General features: G+C 35.5%; 1 protein-coding gene across 3 annotated transcripts in view; it reads right to left on the bottom strand.

The window, feature by feature from the left end:
- CACNA2D1 (calcium channel, voltage-dependent, alpha 2/delta subunit 1) overlaps positions 1-13284 on the bottom strand; it is a 397279-nt gene that overhangs the window by 281788 nt on the left and 102207 nt on the right. The gene's annotated exons all lie outside the window — the stretch shown is intronic.

The raw sequence follows: 13284 nt of genomic DNA, 5'->3' as shown, positions 1-13284 counted from the left end.
GACTCAATTGTTTAAGACCATTACAAATAGAGACATTCTACAGAGAGGAGAATGGAAAGAAGGGAGGGAGGCACACAGGGGCAGTGGTGATGGTGCACGGGAGAACTGGGGGTGAAAATTCTACACCCAGGGGCGATAAATTAAACATTGTTTTTAAATGATCAATGATATAAAAAAATATATAAATAAATATATTTTTAATTCAACTGTTTAATCCAAATAAAATTGTATACTGTGTTGCTAACAGGCAGAAGATGAGGAAATTAAGATTCTAGAAAATTAAATCCTGAATAGGAGATAATATAATCATTACTGTATTTCACCACATAGTTAATTCCCTATGTAAATCAACTAATATTCCACAAACAGTAGAATTAATGAAAATGTAACTTGATTCTCTCATTTTTTTCCTTATTACGTTTTAGTTATCACTGATTATACTTTGCAAATACTAGCTAGTAATTTTAATTAACTCCTTAGATCAATCACCACATGGGAGATATTTGTAATATTTGCTTTGTGTATGGAACTTACAGACACAGAAGAAAAGAAAACCTGAGATATAAAAAAAATCTAAGAGTTATTTTATTTGACAAGTGATAATCTTGCTTCTGTTTTGATATGTGTACATTTTAAATAGAGTCACAGAAAATTATTAAAGGAGCTAGATCATGAATAAGGATGATTTTATTATTTTATATATTACCAACTGACTCAACAATTTAAAATAACTGAGAATATTTAATATTCTGCCTAATCACAGACAGGGCAGAACACTTCAATCTTTAACTCTCACTGAGTACTTGTTTAGTTTTGGATGCCTGTCCTTGATAACTCTATTTCCTCCCACAGTTAATTGCCTTTATATGCCTTAATCAAACTATTGTTTCTCTGATTAAAACTGCAAAAAAGTACTACCAGAAATTATTTCTCCCATTCCCCACTACTAACCTCTTATTAATAGAAAAATCCGATTCTTTGAAAATAGGCCCATTTTCCCCCTGAGATTAATTATTTTGTGGACTAGAAAACTGAAACAATCAAATCAGGATTTAATATATTAAGCAAAATCTATTACTCAGTAAGACTTGAACAGGTAACACCACAAAGTGAATCAGAGAAGTACCAATGTCACCGAGAGCACATTAGTCAGACCTCAGCTTTGGTTAATGTTAGATTATTTTCTAACCTCTAAAAACTAGCTGTATCATACATACATTCCTCCATTTATATAACCTAACGACAGCGTTCTGAAGCTCAATAAGCATACTGGCATTAAATAGAGAAGTAGGAAATTACTATTGTCACACAAACACAACAAAAATGTACAGCACCAGCTCCTCTGTAATGGATGCCTACTTATGTGGAAATAAAACTCTGGCAGATCACAGGGATAATTTCCCTGTGTGTGTGTTGCTGAGAGGAAAAGTATGGCCTGCCTTGACAGGGACTGCCTTTAAGTCTTTAAACTGTCCTCCTTCTAGTATTTATTCAGTGTGACTTATCTGCAGCAGTTTCAAATCAGAAATGCAGTTTCAAATCAGTGGGCACATCTGAAATACTTCATGGAGAACAGCTGAGCATTTCTGCTATAACTGAATGTGGTAACTTCTTTCAAGATAGGTTTTAGATGCCCCTTGCTGCTGCCTAATATGCTGAGTTAGCTTCCCGCAGCAAAGGGACAACCAGTGTGAAAAGTCAACTGAGGACTGCAGACCATCATTTAGGGAACAGAAATTTGATCACAGAAGTGACACAACCCTGATTAGCCTGGCAAGAGGACTGGCAGACATCTGACATCATTGGAATTAAAGAAAGAACCACCAAACTCCCAACAGACACCATCTTCAAAACAATAATGTTGCAGGGAACTAATTAATTGGGGAATGACAGTAGGTATATTAAACATCTATAAATTTAGGAAGAATGAAAAATTCTAAAGGAGTTTTCACAAGTCCTTTGTGTTGCACTAAACAAACTCAGCTGGCCTCCTCCATGACCTCTGACACTCTCTGGATGGCACTCTAATGGCATAGCAGGGCTTATCCTTTCACTCTGTCCTGCATTTCTCACTATTTGTAATTAAAAGTTGGTTAATTTATGCATTCCTTAGGTTTAGATATGCACATGCTTCTCAGAGTTCTACATCTATAACTAGTGTCATAACACCCAGTAATACTAATTTTGCGAAATACCAACTGAAAAGAACAATCTCAAAAACAGTCATTATTTAAATTGGTTCTGAGAGTATCTGTATGATATTTAAGCTCTACTTTAAAAATACAAAACTGCCCTAGTTTTGATCTTTACATGAAGGTTGCACATTATACTATCTAGTCTAGCATTTAACTAAAATACTCCCAAAATATATCATTTATAGATTTAAGTCCCATTGTAAGGTAAGGCCTATAAATTCTCTAAAGTCCATGGTCTTCACAGGTAAACCTAAGTTACTACACTGAGCAAAATTAAAACTTTTGTATTTCATGTATTCTGACAATCACACATTTTTATGTAAGAACCTAAAACATTACAAATAATAGTGACGCTAAAGAACAGAAAGGCCAGATCCTTCCTCTTTCCTCTTTTTTCCCTCTATTTCTTCTTCTTCAGTTTTTTCTTTCCTTTTACATACATTATAATCAAAATTAAAATAAGCTATCATTATCACTTCCTTTGTACAGCATATCTTATATGAAATAAAACATGATCCCAAATAATTTCCCTTGAAGCATAAATACCAATCTAGAACTTTATGAACTTGGAAAATATAAAACTTTCAAAATCTATATATCACTTTGTCACATTATATAAAAAGAAGGTAAAAGAGGAGAAAGAAGAAGGAAAGGAGATGAAGCAGGAAGTAAAGCAAATGGAAAAGAAAGAAGAGAAAGAAAGGGAGTAAAAAAGAAGTTATTAGAGAAGCAAAAGAAATCTTAATAAATTATTAAATACATAAAAATATTCTGCAGAGAACATGACACATTATAAGCAAAACACATTGAGAGGATAAATTCAGTAAAGAGCTTGAAAATTAAACAGATTTAGATACAGGTCATTAGACCAAATAACTATAAAACAAAGCTAATATACTATGTGTGGAAATGCATTGTAAAGATTAAATAAGTGTAAATAAAGTCTTTAACAAAGAACCTAGTGTATCATAAGCACTTGATAAATTACTATTATTACTATTATCCTACTAGGTAAGGTATCATGTAAGATAGTTATTATTACATTAATTTTTAATATGTTAACTAAAGACATTATCACTGAGTAGTTGTGAATACTAATTTCATTTCAATGAATATATTTAACAAGTCAAGCGTTACTAATAGGCAACTTATTATTTAGAACTTATATACTTTATTGACATATTTTGATTTCCAGTGTAAAAAGTGCTCAGTTAAGAGAAAAAAGTTGCATGCAAAGTAATTTAACAAAAATTTACATTTCTGCATGAGTCCAATTCATTACTCTGGGCTGCAATAAAAAAAAAAATAGCTCTTGAACATCCACATTTTAAAGAAAGGTTCTGAGCAAATAAATATCATATGGGAAGATTTATCTAATTCTTTTCCTTTTTAAGAGGTCACATTATGTTGTTGTGAGGGGGGAAATAACACAAGCAGTTATATATGGAGCAATAAATTCTCTGTATGCCCTCTTGTAGAAAATGAGTCATTATTATTTAATATTGAACTTTTAAGTCACTTGACCTAGAATTTCTAATAAAACTGTAAATCATCACATGAATAGTTTGCCAGGCTACAGCAGAGCAACATTTATAGGGTAGCTGTAATTGGAGAGTAATGAGTTAGATGCTAAATGAATAAATTAACCAGAGACAGAAAAGACCATCTTCTGTAACTAATGCCTCCGCTGTCAGGATACAACTTGGTTTTTGCACTTAAGAGGGCCTTGATGGTGTCAGTTGTCCTGGAATAAGAGCTCTGCCGACAGCCTGATCACAAATGCACATGTAGCATGCGGGCTCACTGCCTGGCACTAGGGTAGCACATGCAAGCAAGAGCATATGCGCTGGAGTGCATAATCCATACTGCAAATCTTAGGCTGAAATTTTTTTTTTTAAGTAAATCTGGAAGACAGATGTTTGCCCAACCAACCTATTAATTTTGAACTTATTGTGTTGACAATAACAAAGCCACTGATCCACAGAGAAACAGTAAGAGTTTCTGACATACGTATAATACTTAAAAACATATCTACCATTGAAAATGGACCAAATATGACCAGGTCACGTCTAAGTTTATCAAAGATCTGTTATTTAAAAGCAAGTTAAGAAAAGGGAAAGATTTAGAAAGATTAAAGGTTATTATTTCCTTTAGTGAACATAAATAATGCCCCAAATGCTTTTTCACTCAAATAGTTCATTTATTTGACTTGGTTCTCCTAAAGTAATCAAAAGTTCTCCTGGATGTAAAGATATGCTACAAACAATATTAGTATTGCCTCTATAAAACAAACAAATAAAGAAACAAATCAAATATCTAGCAATGGAGCCTGTATAAATGAACAATGCATCAACAGATTCATGTAATGGTACTCATCAAATTCATTAAAAGTAATTTTATATGTGTGTGTGTGTGTATACATATACATAAATACACAGTGATTTAAAAATCTCCAAGAAATATTGGTAAATGACACAAACATTCATTTCTCTCTCTCTCTCTCTCTCACACACACACACACACACACACACACACAACATGCATGCACATATGTACACACAAATACAAAATGAGTCATTCCCATAAGGAAAATACCAATCAGATGTTAAGAAGGAGTTTAGGGAGTGCAAAATAAAATAAGTTGAAGTTAGATAAGCACATAGATTATAGAAATAATTTCTTGAAAACCAAACTAAGCAACAGGGATATTATAATTGAGGACGTTTTGTCATTAAAAATAATTGAGAGGACACAACAGAATATTAATCAGCAACCAAAATAAATAAATAAATGCCTTTTGCGACATGATGGAGTTGGAAAAGGTCATGCTTAGTGAAATAAGCCAGAAAGAAAAGAAAAAATACCGGATGGTTTCACTCATAGCAGGAATATAACAGACCAGGTGAAAAAATAATAATAGTGAGCAGCTATATACCAGAGACATTGTATGGGGGTAGAGTGGGGAATGGGATCAAAAACAGGGGGAGGAGGGAAATGCACTGAACTATGGTGTTGGCACATGGGTGATCTGGTAATGGGAAGCCCAAGGGGATTACAACTGAAATAGGAAAATGCATAAAATGATATAAACTATTATATTATTTTTTTTAAAAAAAATTGAGAGGACCCTCCCTGGTGATGCAACGGGTTAGGGCGCAGCACTGCAAGCTAGCGGCAACCACTTCAGTGCAAATTCAATACCCTGCCGCGAGGTGATCCACATGGCAAGGCAGATCTCTCCTGACCTGCCTGCTGCTCCCCTCAGCAGTGTACTTCATCGATTTCCTGTTCTGCTCCCCACTCTGTCTCTGGTGAATCCTCTCACTGCCCCTGCACCTCTGGCTTGTACCCTAGTACTGTATGCACAAATAAATAAATAAATCTTTTTAAAAATAAAATAAAAATGATTAAGGACAGCTAACTCCTCAATCTTTTAGGTGTTCACCTGTCTGATAAAAGGCCATAAAACAAAGTCCCAAAATTCTTTCAAGATTCATGATTTTATAATATCGCAATTTAATGAGCATGGCATCCATCATTTTAATGGTAAATTGAGTCAGGGGATTTTAAGAAAAATACAGTCATCTCTTACTTGTAAATGCTGTCCTTGATTCTCTAAATTCAAAAAATGTGAAGAATCAAGTCAAGAGAACTCTTACATGTACAAAAAAACATAGGCTATGGTTGAGTATTGAACAAAGGATTTCTGCCAATATGTTACTCAGCAGAAGTCAAAAACTGAATTCTCAGAAGGGTGTTTGTGTAATTCTATGGACAGATCATAAGGGGTTAATGAAGAAAAAGGAAAAAAAAATCAACAGATTAAAAAAGAACATTTAGTAATCAGACTACCACTTGAAATGCAGCTCCAAATACCCAAATGGTGTTTATCATTAGAAAGCCCTACTTGATATAATTATGTGTGGGTACTCTCTGAGATAGGATGACAGTCAACACTGTCCTGTCCCTCTTTTGAGTGCTTTCATGTATTGTCTGCAAATATCCAGGGCAACCAGCTACACCATCAGAGTTCTGGCAGCTATTTACACCTCTACCCTCAGTGGTCCCGGGTGGTGCACTACCACCCTCTTTCTGTTGAACTGGCTCTGCCCCAGCAGCAACGCCAGTTATATCACTCCCAGAGCAGTTGTCACATAGCCCACCACCACTGCTCAGTTGTATGTACAGGTGTGCACCCTATGAGCCACCAGGAGACATTTCCAGTCTGGGCATATCATTGTTTAGCATCCACAGACAAGCATCAAATCCAAATACATGAAAATAATCTCAATTTTGCAAAACAAAGCATGGATTACACCTAGATCCCCTAGCCCTCAAGCTCAAAGGGAAATATATCAACCACCTCAGGAATCCTCTCAAAGACACTGGCACACTAAGATTAAAGAGAACGGTAAGCACATTATTCCCCTCCCCCCGCCATGAAAAAAACAGCACAAAATTCCAGTCTTTCTAATGTAATTTTTCTCTAGTTCTCCATCACCTGGATAAATTTATAACTTCAAGAGATTTAGACTCATGGTCAAGACACAAACACACACACACATAATTTTCAGGTAGCTCTTTCAACCTCATTTTTAAAACATGAAAGCATTTTATACCTCCCGGGTGATTTTCAATTTGATTGAGGACTGGCAGGCACTTGCCTATAGTAGATACCTTTTACTTTTCCTTATGTTGCTCCCCCAAATAGTCACAGTGTCCCTCAATATTCATATAACCCTTACATTCTTTGCATATAGAATCAACTTCTACTTTACCAAAGGATAAGTAAACAACCAGTGTGACATTCAAAGCTCTGTACCTGCAAGCACAACTGTCTGTATTCATATTCAATATCCCTTCTATCCCAAATGAAAGATACCACCCTTTTCAAACATTAACTGCATGACTCTTATCTCTGTGTGTTTCCTTTTCAATAAACCTACAACAGAATTTTTCTCATAGGTTAAAATTAGAGACTCCTTCCCTTCTGTCCATAAGCATGCTTATATGAACTGCATTCTCAAAAACAAACAATAAAAAATAATCTTTAACAGCACTACTTATTTCTTTCACCAGTTCAGCAAACTTATTAGTGAGAGTGCAGGCAAGATTTCTGCCAAGTTCCCCCTTCCCAATCACTTTAACATGAAACTCTTCATTTTATTTTAATATATTCTGCTGAGTCTGTTTTCACAAAAATTAACTGTGATTCCTAATAAACACACACATACATTTTTTTTTTCTAGAGACTTATTAACTTATGCTTAAAGAACTGGGTACAGGTCAGAGGTACAGGGGTGGTGAGAGGATTCACCAAGACAGAGTAGGGAGCAGAACAGGCAGACAGACAAAGTACACTGCTGAGGGGAGTAGCAGGTGGGTCAGAAGAGGTGTGCTGCGCCATGTGGGTCACCTCCCTGGCAGGGGATAGAACTAGAGCTGCAGTGGCTTTGAAGAGCTTCAGATTGCAGTGTTTTAACCCATTGCGCCACCAGGGAGAGCCCCACACAAATACATTTTTTTTTTAAGATTTATTTATTTATTCATACAGAACGGGGTACAGGCCAGAGATGTGGCGGGTGAGAGGATTCACCAGGGACAGAGTGGAGAGCAGAACAGGCAGATCGACCAAGTACACTGCTGAGGGGAGCAGCGGGCGGGTCAGGAGAGGTCTGCCACGACATGTGGATCTCCTCCAGGGGATCGAACTCATGCGGAAGTGGCTTAGGCTTCTTAGTGCAGTGCTTTAACCCGCTGCGCCACCAGGGAGGGCCCACAAATACATTTTTAATACATTCTTTGAGTCTTGAAGAATTTGACATTTCTCTCCTGAACTCTTTATCACAATTTGGAGCTCATTTTCTGAGCTTTCTTTCTATATTTCTTGGCCAATATCTATACAGGAATGAAGATTAGAAATGTGATTCAGCAAATTCTGACAGGCATAATAAACATAAAAATATAATTACTGAACGCAATTTAAACAGTTCAGTAAAACAATGATTATCTAGTTCTTCCAGAAAAAAAAAAAAAAGCCCATTTTAATATTCACTTGGAAACCTATGTCCTTTCCTTTTTATTATCTAATCATAAGCTGAATATCAAGGCTGAATTAAGATTGGGCCATATTATAGCTTTCAAAGTTTCATAATAAATTGGAGCAGTTTTAATTAAAGTTACCAGGACAACCGGAGTAAGACAAGATATACCATAATTGGAAAAGTGTCACTAGAAAATTTGTTTATTATAACCTTGATCCTATTTTCTCTGAACAATTTACTCAGCAGATGCCTTTAACTGTGTTTCTTGGTGAACAATAAGATCACTGATTCTGTTCACCTTCGTCTTTTAGGAGGCATCATTAGAGACTGGATTTTTTTTTTTTAAAGATTTATTTATTCGTACATACCGAACTGGGGTACAGGCCAGAGGCTCAGGGGTGGTGAGAGGCTTCACCAGAGACAGAGTGGGGAACAGAACAAGCAGATCGACGAAGTACACTGCTGAGGGGAGCAGCGGGTGGGCCAGGAGAGGTATGCCATGCCATGTGGTCACCTCCAGGGCAGGTGGGAATCGAACTCATGCAGAAGTGGCTTTAACTTCTTAGTGCTGTGCTTTAAGCTGTGCCACCAGGGAGGACCGAGACTGGATTATTTTATTGGAAAGTTTCCTTCCCTGTAAATTAATTGTTCATTAAGACTTGCAAAATTTTTCTCTCTAATTCAGACTGAAAAAAATGTTACTAGGGATGTTAAATGATTATTTCCTTTTTGCTTCTAAATATTGTTTGGCTTCTGGTTGCTTAAAAACATTACTACAGAGCCCTCCCTGGTGGTACAATGGGGTTAAGTCTCAACATTATGAAGCTATCTGAAGCCATTGCAGCATTTCTGTCCCCGGCCAGGGAGTTGACCCACATGGCATGGGTCAGTGGCGCATTATTTTTTTACTGATTTCTGTTCAGCTCTTCCTCCTAATGGCTGAAAGAGCAGAACAAAGACTATATCTCAAAGTGAATATGAATAAAGATTCAAAATAAGCACAGAAATGGGAAAAAGAAAATACTGGTGGAAATGGTCTAGAGTTAACCATAAAACAAATGCAATAAAAGCATAAAGCAAGAAATAGGCTTAGTTTTAAATCAACAACATATAAAAGATAAAATATTTTTAAATTGTTCTTATACAAATAAAAGATTTTTTAATATCACATATTTTCAATTTTATTGACTCATTTTGGAAAACAATTTATAGAAGATTCACTGCATACGGTGTAGCACTCATTTCTTTCATGCCAAGATTATATAGTGTTTAAGGCCATGGGATATATTTGTGTGATAAGTAAGAATGAGACTTTAAAATTAGACACACGTCAATTGGAATACTCTCGTATTCTTCCTACTCAAAGCCTTTGTACCATAAGCCTCAATATCACTTTATAGAAAATAAGAGCTATTGAATAAAAAGCCACATTTTAACAAGAGTCATGGGTGATGGATATGCACATTAATGTTTGAGAAGCTCCGGTACATTCTGCTTATTAATTATGTTTCCCTGGGCAAGTAAAAGCTGCAAAAACCCAGTCTCCTTATTGAAAAATCATGCTAATAATGGTGTCTAGAGCATAGTGGTATTGTAAGAAGTAATTAGATAATGTTATTTAGCAAATTATATGATCTTATTGATATTGAATTTAATCATCTATCTCACATGTGTAAATACATGAGTTTTTCCAATATGTTTATTTATAGTTATACACTGATACCCCATACCTATAAATTAAAATTCCTTTAACCCAGATAGCTCCCTGAAATAAAGCTACAGTAAAAATAAAGTGAATTAATAATTTCTTCATTTATAGTACAATGTAGCATGTGTTCTTCAATAAGCCTCAAAATATTCCTTTTTTAAATAATCTGTCTTCTATTTTCATGGACTCAAAAAAAGCAAAAAAAAAAATGTGTTTGAAAACAAACATTAATGTTTCCACTGGCACAAAAAACTAATTATATGCATCCATTTAGTCATTGTATCTCCTATACTGACATCAGACATTTAAGATATCACTAATCCCACACAGCACTCAAATAATATACCAGGTGTCCTTAGCTTCAATTCAAAATAATTAAGAGAGAGTCTCAAGTGATTCCCATTTAATTGAATTAAGATACATACACATACATACACACACACATCACACACACACACACACACACACACACACACACATCACACACACATGCCCGTATATAGTATTTTATTTTACTATCTTTTCCAAGGAACTCTGATATCCAGACTACCTGCTTTCTACAGCTGAAGGGGAAAAAAATGTAAGCCGATAAAAATCAATTATATGTGGAATCATTTTCAGTCATCATTAACTAACAAAAAAGCACTTTTGTAGAAAGTATCTTATTTTATTAGATATATTTTTAATTATTTATTTATTTATGCTTATAGAACTGGCTTATAGGCCAGAGGTATAGGGAAGATTCACCAGAGACAGAGTGGGGAGCAGAACAGGCAGATCAGCTGAAATGCACTGCTGAGGGGAGCAGCAGGAGGGTCAGGAGAGGTATGCCAGGTCTTGTGGGTCAGCTCCCTGGCTAGGGATGAAACTCTGTGGCTTGGGAGAGCTTTGCAGTGCTGTGCTTTAACCCATTGTGCCACCAGGGAGGGCCCAAGATATACTTTTATAAAGCACATTTCACCTCTCTAAATGCTACTTAAAATGGGTGTCCATACACTCATAATTAAAGATAATAGTGCTTTGGGTCATCCAATCATGACAGCTTATCTTATTATGAATTATGCCTTTTTTTATAAGTTGAAAGTTAAATGTCACAGCTTGTGGCACTATGGCATACCAAATATTCCAAAGGACCTTCCAGTTACACTGCAACATGATTCTAGATACTTCAGAAGCATAATACAAAGGCATGTACTTGCCAAGAATGAAGCCTTCTAAGCACTAAGACACAGAGGGAGAGGGTAAGAGTTGTTCTGGAACAAATACCAAAACTATAATGAGATTTGTAGAATAAAGGAATGAAACTTGATTACTAGCATTCCATCTAACTAAGGACAAGAACTTTACAAAGACTTTTTTTTTTTTTTTTAAGATTTATTATTTATTTATACAGAACCGGGTACAGGCCAGAGATGCAGAGGGTGAGAGGATTCACCAGAGACAGAGCGGGAAGCAGAACAGGCAGATCTACGAACACTGCTGAGGGGAGCAGCAGGTGGGCCAGGAGAGGTCTGCCACACCAAGTGGGTCAGCTCTGGGGCAGGGATCAAACTCAGTATGTCCTTCCAACTCCAGTTAAACATCTCATTGTTTTGCTAGTAAGAGGGGGGTTAGTTTTTCAGACTATCATCTACTACCATCCTCATTTGTCTACAAATAAATGAAATAACCTCCCTTCACTTCAAAATTCAATTCTTCTGACTGAGAGTCAAGAGCAGGAATTTTGGTATCAGTACATTTAGAGAAATATGAACCTATACTCCTCAAACATAAATGCTATTGTAAACTAATGTTACTTCAAACATAAAAGAAAAAAATTCAAAACATGTATGAATGGCATTAAAAAATTACTAAGATATTATGTTTGTACATAGAGAAACAAAATATAATCAATTCTACCCAATTTCATCTGCATCAGTGTAATACCAATGAAATCCCAGTCAAAATTTTCATGTATAATCACATTTCAAATCTAAAATTTACTTGAAATGTGAATTCAAGAATACTTCAGATACATCTAAAAAACAGTATGGTGAGGGAATGGGTCTGCCAGACACTGAGTTTGGTAACTGGAGATTACGAGAAAAGACAAGGTACAAATGGCCCTGGAGAAACTGGCTGGAAAATTTTTACTTTGAGTTGATAGCTTAAAACATCTATTGATATCAGCTATAGATAAATAAATCAGTAGACTAAACATAGGATCTAGCAATATAAAGTAAACAAAAATTCTATTTATAACATCAAGGTAGCAAAGGATTGATAAAAAATGCATACAAAAGGGCCCTCCCTGTTGGCACAGCAGGTTAAAACACAGCACTAAGAAGCTAAAGCTAGTTCTGCATGAGTTCGATCCCCACCTGCCCCAGAGGTGACTCACATGGCCTGGCAGACCTCTCCTGACACCCCCCCTGCTTCCCTCAGCAGTGTACTTCGTCAATCTGCCTGTTCTGCTCCCCACTCTGTCTCTGGTGAATCCTCTCACCACCCCTGCACCTCTGGCCTGTACCTCAGTTCTGTATGCATAAATAAATAAATCTTTTTAAAAAATACGTACAAAAAATATAAAAATATATTTATTTAACTACATTAAAATTAAGAACTTACTTTACCAAATGAAAGTGAAAATGAAAAGATAAGTCACAAACTGGAAAATAATATTTACAGCACATATAAGCTGAGTGAATTATTATCAAATATGTATAACCTAAAAATCAATTTAAAAAATCAAAATATACAAGATGAACAGAACTTTCCCTAAAGGGAGACAAGAGTAGGGACATAAAGCAAGATGTTGGTCATTTGCAATAATCAGAAGTTTATTTCATACCAGTTCAGTTGTCTGTGGTTACAAACCCACACAGTCACTACTGGCTAGAAAATGGACCAAGGAATCTAAGTTCTTATCTTGTGACTCACATCTTTTGAGAAGAGGTCTAAATTGATACAACCACTTCGGAAAACAACCATGACACTTTTGTAAAGCTGACTTTGTGACTACCTAGCAGCATGCATTGACCACACAGATATTCTTGAAAATTCTTATTCATGAAAATTTATCAGCACTATTCAGTGTAGTGTTTACCTGAAAATAATACAAATAATATTTACCAACTGAGAATAAATAAAGTGTCCTCATAACACTTAATTGCAAAAAGAAATGAATCAAGCTAATATAAATAGGTAGGAAAGTCATACAAAAAGTTGTGGATTGAAAAAAAGCAAATGATTTTACTAAAGCTGATAAGTAACCCTAAACTGAAAAAGATGGTACCTATCAAAACATTTATTGGAAGTACAACTAATTTTAAGAGCAACGAAACAATGAATTGAATAA

This window comes from Condylura cristata, unplaced genomic scaffold, assembly GCF_000260355.1.
Source record: "Condylura cristata isolate star-nosed mole 26May11 unplaced genomic scaffold, ConCri1.0 scaffold00005, whole genome shotgun sequence".
Classification (NCBI taxonomy): Eukaryota; Metazoa; Chordata; class Mammalia; order Eulipotyphla; family Talpidae; genus Condylura; species Condylura cristata.
Note: the sequence above shows the minus strand (reverse complement) of the source record. Positions and strands in the feature narration are given on the sequence as shown.